The sequence below is a fragment of the Bicyclus anynana genome, chromosome 3 (assembly GCF_947172395.1).
Source record: "Bicyclus anynana chromosome 3, ilBicAnyn1.1, whole genome shotgun sequence".
Classification (NCBI taxonomy): Eukaryota; Metazoa; Arthropoda; class Insecta; order Lepidoptera; family Nymphalidae; genus Bicyclus; species Bicyclus anynana.
Window position 1 is genome coordinate 5,494,951 of NC_069085.1, and position 12,118 is coordinate 5,507,068.

The 12,118-nt window shown below is 36.5% G+C and overlaps 2 non-coding genes across 2 annotated transcripts; both read right to left on the bottom strand.

The window, feature by feature from the left end:
• Positions 1-9,777: 9,777 nt before the first annotated feature.
• On the bottom strand, positions 9,778-9,849 carry Trnap-agg (transfer RNA proline (anticodon AGG)). The gene has a single exon. It is a non-coding gene; the product is annotated as a tRNA-Pro (tRNA).
• Positions 9,850-10,596: 747 nt separating this feature from the next.
• Positions 10,597-10,668, bottom strand: Trnap-ugg (transfer RNA proline (anticodon UGG)). Its single transcript has one exon. It is a non-coding gene; the product is annotated as a tRNA-Pro (tRNA).
• Positions 10,669-12,118: the final 1,450 nt, after the last annotated feature.

Sequence of the window (12,118 nt, forward strand, 5' to 3'; positions counted from 1 at the left end):
TACATCGAATAACGACATTACTTGTACATGGACATATGGGCGACATATTGTATCTGTTGGCGGAGCAGACTAAATTCCACTGATGATAGAAGCCGTAGACTCAGAGCAGAGCAGGTTCTAAGCTTTACGTGTCAAGGATGGCAGATACACAAAGTAACACTATCGGGTTACATGTGATAATAGGCACACGCGTGAAATTACGGGCTGGCAACCTCTAGTAGCAGGGTTAAAGATGTATTTTACAGTATTGACGGCCTCCGTGGCGCAGTGGTATGCGCGGTGGATTTACTTGACGGAGGTTCTGGGTTCGATCCTCGGCTGGGCCGATTGAGGTTTTCTTAATTGGTCCAGGTCTAGCTGGTAGGAGGCTTCGGCCGTGGGTAGTTACCACCCTAACGATAAAGACGTACCGCCAAGCGATTTAGCGTTCCGGTCCGACGTTGTGTAGAAACCGAAAGGGGTGTGGATTTTCATCCTCCTCCTAACAAGTTAGCCCGCTTCCATCTTAGATTACATCAACACTTACCATCAGGTGGGATTGTAGTCAAGGGCTAACTTGTAGAGAATAAAAAAAATACTAATACTCCCCTTCTCCACTCGTGTTGCCTCCCAGCCAAGTAATTAACAATGCAATGGCCGGACCATATAGATAACTCACCCACTAGCTTCTATATCACTAACACTATTTAACAAATGGCAGACGATAATCCATTCCGAGAACGCGATTACAACTGAACTACTCAACTAGCAGACTACAGTAGGGGCAAGGTAACCCACCTGTTAAGCGTACCGTCTACGCGCCATTTTGGACGCAATGCTATTGGACGAGAGTCATGTTATCAATCTTTTACAGTCTTACTTATTTAAACAGTAAATAATTAAATCCCAATTACATGAAAACCTAATTCTAATATTATCACAATAATTAACGTAAATTTTGCTAACCGATCAAATAACTCACTCGCCGACATATCCATACTCTTCATATAAAAAATGCTACAATATATTTGTTGCGCTTTTAAGGTAAGTCACTAAACCGATTGTAAAAATTATATAATGATTTATTTATTTTGCTATCATCCGCGAAAATTCGGCGAACCCATGCGACAACGTCACCCAGGTCCGACAAAATACTCTCTACGTACGTTTCACCCCGAAACCGGAGCATCCTCAGGAGATGTTGACTCTACAACGTGCAATTGCAAAGTGTCGTTTTCGACCTTTGCTTCGTCTTTTATAGACCAAAAAGTAGGTGGGGCAAGAGGTGGGCGTTGCCAAGATACTCATAATATAAGCGATTTATCTCGCATCGCATTCAAACATTTTTATTAGTGGTGACTTCGATAACTCTATTTGTTCATTTAATAAGGTAATTTCTGACTTATTATGTTTTATTATTTCTAATTGTTCCAAAACGCATAGTCGTAGGCCTTTATTGCAAGTGTGTAAAATGTCATACATATGATTATCTGCCAGCTTATGACCAGTATCTAGGAGATGCTTTGCAAAGTGCGACCTTTGTGGACGGTCATTTCGAACAGCGGATATGTGTTCCTTGTAACGTGTATCAAAATTCCGACCGGTTTGACCAATATATGTTGCATTACATTCAGAACATTGCAATTTATATACTCCCGATTTATGTTGCTTTTCTAGTTTATCTTTACCATTGCAAATATTTTTAAGAGAGTTATTTGTTCTGAAAGCCACATTTATATCATGCTTTCTAAGTGTTTTTGCAATACGTTCCGACACTGGACCAAAGTATGTTAGACTAGCTTTAAATTTTTTAGGTTTTTCTAATGGAATTCCATAAAGTTCTTTTCTAATCAACACCAATTGTTTCTTATTGATTATTCTATTCACAATATCCGGGTTGTATCCATTCGAAATGGCCATGCGATATATTATATTTAATTCCTTGTTATACTGATCCCTAGTTAGAGGAATGGACATCAGTCTATGAACATAACTATGGAAAGCTGCTAATTTATGTTGCCATGGATGACAAGATGAAGCTGGTATGGTTATATCTGTATAAGTTGGCTTACGATAAATCTCAAAGTGATGTCTATTATTAACTCTAGTGATTGTTACAACAAGGAAATTTAAAGAATTATTCTGTTCTATTTCTAATTTAAATTTAATTTTTGGGTGCAAATTGTTTAATTTATCTACAAAGACATCCAATTGTCTGTCCGTTCCAGTCCAGCATATAATTATATCGTCTACATATCGATAGTAATATAAAATGTGATTATTTTTAACAATATTTTTATTTTCAAAGTCATCCATAAATATGTCAGCCATTAAGGGACTCAAAGGTGATCCCATAGCTAGCCCTTCATTTTGCTGGTAGTAATCATTATTAAATCTAAAATAATTTTGTTCCATACATATATGTGTTAACTCAATCAACTCTGCCATTTCAGTAGGATGCGTTTTATTTATTTCTAACAATTTATTTAAAATGTCCAGTGTTTCGTTTACTGGAACATTAGTAAATAAGCTATCGACATCTAATGATATTAATTTACAACAGTTAGGTAAATCTATATCCTTGATTTTGGTGACTAGTTCAACAGTGTTTTTAAGTGCAAATACTGGCCGAAAAGAGGTTTTTAGTTTAATAATATTATTTAATTGCTTTGCTAGCTCATATGCTGGGGCTCCAATATAGGAGACAACTGGACGCATTGGGATGTTATCCTTGTGAATTTTAGGTAAGCCATACAAAAGTGGGGCATGAGTGTTCATTACAATAGCCTTTTGTTTAGATGTACATTTGGGGAATATAAATTCTGATTTATTTATAGCTAGTCTAACTATTGCAGCAAACTTTTTAGTTGGATCTGTTGATAATTGATGGAATTCGTCTCCAAGAAGTATATCTTTTACTTTATCCACATACTCGTCCCGTTTCATTATTTAAATTAGAAATAGAACAGAATAATTCTTTAAATTTCCTTGATGTAACAATCACTAGAGTTAATAATAGACATCACTTTGAGATTTATCGTAAGCCAACTTATACAGATATAACCATACCAGCTTCATCTTGTCATCCATGGCAACATAAATTAGCAGCTTTCCATAGTTATGTTCATAGACTGATGTCCATTCCTCTAACTAGGGATCAGTATAACAAGGAATTAAATATAATATATCGCATGGCCATTTCGAATGGATACAACCCGGATATTGTGAATAGAATAATCAATAAGAAACAATTGGTGTTGATTAGAAAAGAACTTTATGGAATTCCATTAGAAAAACCTAAAAAATTTAAAGCTAGTCTAACATACTTTGGTCCAGTGTCGGAACGTATTGCAAAAACACTTAGAAAGCATGATATAAATGTGGCTTTCAGAACAAATAACTCTCTTAAAAATATTTGCAATGGTAAAGATAAACTAGAAAAGCAACATAAATCGGGAGTATATAAATTGCAATGTTCTGAATGTAATGCAACATATATTGGTCAAACCGGTCGGAATTTTGATACACGTTACAAGGAACACATATCCGCTGTTCGAAATGACCGTCCACAAAGGTCGCACTTTGCAAAGCATCTCCTAGATACTGGTCATAAGCTGGCAGATAATCATATGTATGACATTTTACACACTTGCAATAAAGGCCTACGACTATGCGTTTTGGAACAATTAGAAATAATAAAACATAATAAGTCAGAAATTACCTTATTAAATGAACAAATAGAGTTATCGAAGTCACCACTAATAAAAATGTTTGAATGCGATGCGAGATAAATCGCTTATATTATGAGTATCTTGGCAACGCCCACCTCTTGCCCCACCTACTTTTTGGTCTATAAAAGACGAAGCAAAGGTCGAAAACGACACTTTGCAATTGCACGTTGTAGAGTCAACATCTCCTGAGGATGCTCCGGTTTCGGGGTGAAACGTACGTAGAGAGTATTTTGTCGGACCTGGGTGACGTTGTCGCATGGGTTCGCCGAATTTTCGCGGATGATAGCAAAATAAATAAATCATTATATAATCATGATGAACTTCCGCAAAGTAACGCCTGCTTCTATCCAATATTTAAAAAACGATTGTAAAAATTCTTTCACCTATGGAAAGCTACGCTATCAGCGAGTTGCATATGCTGTATTTTATCACTGTATTCTCACGGCAACGGCAGCTAAGCGAGTGAAACCGTAGGCTGTCCGCTAGTATACAGAACAAACATATTTTGCAGCTGCGTTCCTATTGTTTCATTTTATTCGAAAACTATTTACATAATGATGTATGCGAGATAAATTAATATAGTTTGTTTTATTTTATATTATTTCAATGTTGTTTGGACGATAAATGTTAATTCACAAAATGAAAGCAAATATGCCAACCGCTAATATTGATGATGGTTATTTTACCGTGAAACGAATTAACTCTGTGTGAGATACGAAATGCAGGGAAATATGCGACCGTCGATATATTATATACCTACTCGTAGTTAGATATTTTGGTTGTAGTATTGATTTATATTTTACTTTAATCTTAACAAGTTAGCCCTTGACTGCAATCTCACCTGATGATAACTGATGATGATGACGATCTAAGACGAAAGCGTGCTAACTTGGTAGGAGGAATAAAAATCCACACCCCTTTCGGTTTCTACACGTCATCGTACTGGAACGGAAAATCACTTGGCGTTTTTGCCGATAGGGTGGTAACTAGCCACGGCCGAAGCCTCCCACCAGCCAGACCTAGACCAATTAAGAAAACCTTAATCGGCCCAGCCGGGGATACAGGAACCCAGGATTTCCGTCTTGTAAATCCTCCACGTATACCACCGCGCCACAGAGGCTGTCAATGACATGCTAGAGAGTTACATCCACGTAGTTCCCGTTCCCGTGAGAAAAGCGGGGAAAAACTATAGCATACGTTACTTGGTGAAGATGTAGCTAACGATGACGCCTCGCGGTTTCACTCGCGTAGTTCCCGTTCACGTGAGAAAAGGGGATAAACTACAGCGTACGTTACTTCCGTTAAAGATGTACGATGTGAGAATTTTTAAAATCGGTTGAGTATTTTTTGAGTTAAATTGTAACGAACGAACAAACACAATACATCGATTATGATTTTGACTCCTTAAATAAGAAAAATAAAAGAGATACCTACAGATGTAGGAATTGCTCATTTAAATCTTATCTTTGTTTAATATTATTACCTGACGTTTCGAAAGAGCTTGTAAACTAAGCCTATTTGAAATAAATGAATTTTAAATTTGACTTTGACTAAATACTGTACTTATAGGTACTTTTTTAAGGCGGCTCAGTATCGTGATGTTTGGAAGTCCCTACAAAGGGCCTATGTCCTGCAGTGGACGTCCATCGGCTGATATGATGATGATGGTGATGATTCTTATGTAAGTAGCTAAATAATGTATTCTTTAGCAACATAATATGTATACTGTAGCTACAAATCATATCAACAGGCATTCGTGGGCGAGCAACTTGGCAGCGAATGTAGTTTTAAGTTTTTGTCGTGCATTGAGCATAGGTACATTCCTAGAATACGATCTCCCAAGGGCAGAAATGCTCTATATGCAGACGCCACAGAGTCTAGCGCACTTCATCCATAAACCATCTTAAATGAAACTTTTCCTTCAAGTAACGCTATAATTTACTGCTATGCTTGAGTAAAGTTTATAACCCTTTGAATTTTTATAAAATGTTTCACTAGTTGTGTGCAACTTAATATATTACTCTATCTTTTTATATTTTGAACGTTGTACATTATAGTTTAATAGTGACAGAGTTCGTCCAGATATTGGTAGACATTTAGTCTATTTCTTTTGGGAAATGTCGTTGGCCGCGTGCTAGGTCTACAGGGAAGTACTACGACCTTCTGCAAGTCAGCATTACCGTGTTTCTATAAAAATTATAGGTAAAGTACATAGGTAAAGTACATAGAGACTATGTCTCAGTCTAAGGGACATAGGTCGCTGCTGCTCGACACCGGTCTGTGATACTTATGGTTATAAAGTCTAGCTGAATTGAAATAGTTATACCGCCATTTATCGGTCGCCAGAGCCTCGTCGGTCCATCTGCAGGGTGCACCACGAGCAGGTGAGGTTGGCAGTTAGGGAGGCTGACTGGTACTAGCCTCCCCCTTACACCCCGAGTATTACTCCGAGTAATTTCGTAACCACTTCTAATATAGCCTTACTCGGCTAGTTGGAGGGGAATACGAGTAGGAATATTGATCGTATATAAAATATATGGCAAATAGGTACCTATTCTTTCTAAAAAAGAAAAAAGAAAAGAACTTCAATTATGTTAATGTTAGTGTAGTAGGTACCTACCGAACTACCAAATTATTTTCTTTTGTAAATAAAAGGAAATATAATGTAAACAGAAATATGTACGTTTTTTATTCTTTACAAATTAGCCCTTGACTACAATCTCACCTGATGGTAAGTGATGATGCTGTCTAAGATGGAAGCGGGCTAATTTTTTAGGAGGAGGATGAGAATCCACACCCTTTTTTGTTTGTACACGACATCGTACCGGAACGCTAAATCGCTTGGTTGTACGTTTTTGCCGGTAGGGTGGTAACTAGTCACAGCCGAACCCTTCCACCAGCCAGACCTGGACTAATTAAGAAAATCTCAATCGGCCCAGCCGGGGATCGAACCCAGGGCCTCCGTTTTGTAAATTTACCGCGCATACCACTGCGCCACGGAGGCCGTCACAATAGGGATGATGACAGTTTTTTAAATTGTATATAAATTAAGAGTATACTAATAGTAAAGCAATTTTGTAAAAGGAACAGGGTATCTGCGATCATTACTTTCGGAGCTACAGGGATTTAAAGAGGCAGATTTGCGGCGCTGCCGCGGATCCCTGAAAAACGCCCCATACAAAATGGCTCGAAAAAATGACGTCATAGGCATGTAATGGTCGTTAATTTGTATGCGCGTTCAAACAAAATTACTAATATCTTTGTTATTTGTGCGTTTATCTTTATAGTTCATATATTAAAAAATGTCACATTTAATGTAAGGAAGCTAAAACTGTATGAATTTTCATCTAATTACGATAAAAAAATTTTAGTAGTTTTTGAAATTTTATAATCTCATTTATTTTGCAAATATCCAGACAATCTTTGCTTTTTATATATAAATTAGTTAACATTGACCCTATTTACCCGAATGTATCATAAAAATCAATATATTCAAACCTAGTCATCATCCCCATTGTATTGTGTAATTTAATAATAATAATTAAAAGAAATCAATAAGAGTACGTTGCTAAATAAAGCGGATAGGTAGGTAGGGAGATATACCAGTTACAAAATTAATAAAGCTGTAATGAGGTTTTAACGCTAGCCTTTTATTTAAGAAGAGAGGATTCTCATTTCCCTAACTCAATAAGGAATGTAAACGGACATCTCGTTTAATTAATTCTATGACGGATTTCGTTTGCTCTGTCATGGCTGCGACCTTAATTTAAAATTTGGTTACTTGACAAAAGGCCTTTCTAAATTTATATCACTCATTGATTTGTATTGTTATTATAATTTATTAGTAATAAAGCTTTTTCTGACAGAATTCGTCTGGGAATTGGGAAAGCAATACTGCCGTGAGGTTCTGCTACTCAGGGAAAAACTGACAAATCCAAGCGAAGTCATTAAGATTGTACAGAAAATCCCTATACGTACCTATCAGGGGCGTAGCTACCGGCGTATCAATCGTATCAATGATACGGGGTCCCCGGTCTATAGGGGTACCCTACGTGTGAAAGAAAAAATCGTAAAATGTAATCCATAATCCCACTTAGCTCCCTGTTACCTTACTGTAAAATGTGTACCAAAATGTATGTTATAACATACTATACAAGATGTAATTTTTTTTTGTTTGAGTAAGGAAATAAGGAGCTGTTTGGGATTTTTTTCGGATTTGCCGCTTTTTTTGGGCCTCCTAACTAATTTTGATACAGGGAGGGCACCAAGGCACGCTACGCCACTGGTACCTACCTTCTTTTGAATAGGAGTTGAGGAGAAGTTGACTCTATAATGTTTAATACCGAATGGCAAATTTCTGGGGTGAAACATTAATGAATGATTTTTGGAAGTAAGGCTGTTTTTACTCACGCTTGACTTGGGGAAAACGTTACGAAAAGTGTAATCAAGCGAGGCGAACGGACTTTGAGAGGGAGAACTGAAGAAGTTTTACTTATGTCGTGTGGTCTAAACTCACACACACACATTCGTTTTGTACTTCTTTTTTTCTCAATAATTGTTTGTGTAGGTTGATCTATACTAAATACTATAAGGATACTGAATCGATTTTGAAAATTCTTTTACCAATAGACAGCCACATTACTGGTAAGTATTAAAGGCTATCTTTTATCGCCATATTCGCACGGGAACGGGAACTACTGGGGAAAAACCGCGGGGCGTCAGCTAATATTGTTTAACTAGCGGTTACCCGCGACTTCGTCCGCCCTTAGACCTCCTTAATGCGGCTCTGTCGAAAATTCGTTGTCATAGAAAACTCGACATGTTCTCCGAAGGCGAAAAACGAGCAGCATCTTTAGCTTGGGTTCTTTTCCTGATGACATCGTTTTTGACTCTGTCCCTTCATTTCAGTTTTAAAAAACGACCCTCCATGCTCCTTTGGCATTTGTTCACTTTGTACAGGGTGTTTTTATTTATTGGCCAGGTTTGGACTGCGTATGTCTAACAAGGTGTAAGTCCATAGCTTTTATTTTAAATTTTGTGTGTAAGTTACCCTTGAAAACTTCCTTTATGGCCCAGTATTCATTCCATGTGTTTTTTATTCTCCTATCTATTTCTTTTACTGTGCCAGACTTGAAGAAAATTAATTGACCGAGGTTTACATAGTGTTTGACATATTGTAATCTAGAGGATGTGATATAAATTGGTACTTCAACCTTTGTTTTGTTTTCATTCACTTCCAGTCCCCTAGCCGTACTTTATTGATTGAGAGACTGTAGCATGCTTTCTAGTTCATTTGGGTCTTCAGAGAGTATAACGTTCTTTAATACCTACTAAATATACACCTGCCAAAATTAATATTTGTACATCGAGCTGTTTCCGAGGTTTTGTGATGAATGACCTTTCGCATTTATACAATAAGATACTGTTGACCGATTGTAATCACTGCCTACTATCCAACATAAGCGCATGAAAGATAAAACCAACTATCTTATATAACTAATCATTTTATCTTTAAAATATCTGCTCCAAAATGTTTCATTTGTCATCGTTATCAACCCATATTCGGCTCACTGCTGAGCTCGAGTCTCCTCTTATAATAAGAGGGGTTAGGCCAATAGTCCATCACGCTGGCCCAATGCGAATTGGCAAATTGGCAGAGAACTAAGAAAATACAGGTTTCCTCACGATGTTTTCCTTCGCCATTTGAGACACGTGATATTTAATTTTCTTAAAATGCACACAACTGAACAGTTGGAGGTGCATGCTCGGATCGGATTCGAACCCACCACCATCCGGAATCGGAGGCAGAGGTCATATCCACTGGGCCATCACGTATCTCAAATCGTATTTGTCGTACGTAGAAATAATTTGATCGAGCCAACGCATAATTGGTTAATTGCTAACATTTTTTATTGAGGAGTGCCAAACTTTTCTCTATGCATATGCTTTTTATACCTTTATATTGTAAATATTTTTAAAAAATATATATTTAGAGATATCTTCGTACTGTGAATTGCGGAATTTATTTTCACACGTTCAGTTTTAGTTCCAAAAACAAAAAGTTTATGGGCTCGTCCGGGATTTGAACCCGGGACCTCTCGCACCCTAAGCGAAAATCATACCCCTAGACCAACGAGCCAGCTGACGATAGTGGCGAAAATTATACTCATTTTTTTTAGGTTATGCCTTGTACATAATTATTTTCTGTGGTTATGCTACATTGTCTATATACTTAGATATAATATTTAAGGAAATCTAAATATAATAGACTAGCCAACGCCCCGCGGTTTTACCTGCGTAGTTCCCGTTCTTGTAACTTTACCAATATACTATTATTATTAGTAATGACTAATCAATACAATAAAGAAAAAGCTTGCAGTTTGGTGTCGATAAAGTTATAAGAGTCCAGATTTTTTTTTTAACTTTTATCTATTATACATATAATGATTAAGTGTCAATCAATTTTTTGGATTACTTCATAGTTTTTTTTTCGTCTTCTACTTGTTCTTGACTCCAACTGTGTCCTGTTAGAAAACCGTAGATACTCGTAGGTACCTGTAGATTGAAGTGCGCTTGACTAGGATAGAAAAAAAAACAGAAGAAGAAAAAGAAAATCTCAATAAAATCTAATTTAAAATAATGACTTGGTACCTTCCACTTATTCCACTTCCATTATTATTATTTTATACTATTTATATACTTATTTAGGTATATATTGTTTTTATTTAACAATGTTCATAAATTACATAACCAACATTAATAGAAATATTAAAAAAAAATCCGTCCTACGATTTTAAAGGTTGAAGATCGAACCACCAGCGAATCTGAGATATCGAAGACTGATGAATCTTTTAATAATAATTTTTATATTATTTTAACAAAAAGTGGGCTCGTCCGGGATTTGAACCCGGGACCTCTCGCACCCAAAGCGAGAATCATACCCCTAGACCAACGAGCCGCTTGACTCATCACCTTAAATTGATATTCAGATACCAAGAACATTCACTTTTTTTACAGACGAGGTTATTAACCTCGAAATATAATTTACATACCTACTGGCTATACGCAAAGTCCCACATCTCTCTGTCTGCATACAATAAACTCAAACTTTTGAACAGATTTTCATAAAGTTTTAACCAACGGACAACGTGATTGGTAAGATCATAATTCTATTTATATCACAACACACTAATATTATAAAGGCGAAAGTTTATGTGTGTGTAAGTATGTTTATTCCTCCTTTACGCTGCGGCTACTGAAGCGATTTGGCTGAAATTTGAAATAAAAATAGATTTTACTCTGGATTAACACATAGGCTGCTTTTTATCCAAAACACTAATATTATAAAGGCGAAATTCATGGTTCCCGCAGGTCGCTAATGATTAACATATGACGTCATATTATTAATTTGGTACGGATTGTGATAACGCCGCACCAGTATGCACACATTTACGAGTAGGTAAATGAACAAAAATACCGAATTTCGACAAATAATCGCGCGGTGACAAATAATAAAGGTCAAAGTCAATATTACGCCTCGCCTCCGGGCTTTTTTTTGCCCAAATAACTACTTCAATTATTATTATTATTAAATATATTATATTAAATCTCTGAACCTACATAATATGTAAAGGATCTATTCTGAGAAGTCAATCAAGTAAAGGCAGTTTACATAATATCCACTAAATGCAAATTATTACTAAATGTAACACTTTTTGTTTGTTTATGTAGAACTAGCAGACGCCGCGCGGTTTTACCAGCGTGGTTTCCGTGTCCGTTGGAATACGGAGATAAAACATATATATTATCGCCTATAGCCTTCCTCGATAAATGGGCTATCTAACACTAAAAGAATTTTTCAAATCGGACCAGTAGCACAGTAGATATTGAGATTAGCTCGTACAACCAAACAAACAAACAAACTCTTCAGCTTTATAATATTAGCCCCCCGGTGACGCCGTAGTGGTTCCGCAGGGAGCTATCGGCACCTACTCAGACAGAAAAAAAAAAAATATATAATATTAGTACAGATAATGTGTCAGTTTAAAGTTTTCTATGTCTGTCGCTATAATAATAAAATCTAGACTGATAGGTAGGCTAGAGCTGACAATGGAGCATCATAAAAAATAACCTTTAGAAACTTAAGTAGGTACAATTTTTACTAAAAAATAAAAATCTTGGAAGGAAGAATTTAGAGACATGAAACCCGATAAAACGGCCAATCTTTAAAACAAAAGCTCGTTACGGAACAACTGATTCAAATGTAAAAGAAACAGATTATTAAAGAGACGATAACGAAAATAAATTGTACAAGCATCCGACCATTAGCCGAAGAGGACTTACGACAAAACCCTGAATTATGGACACCCATTTATTTATGACTAGCGGATGCTCTGTGGTTTTACCCG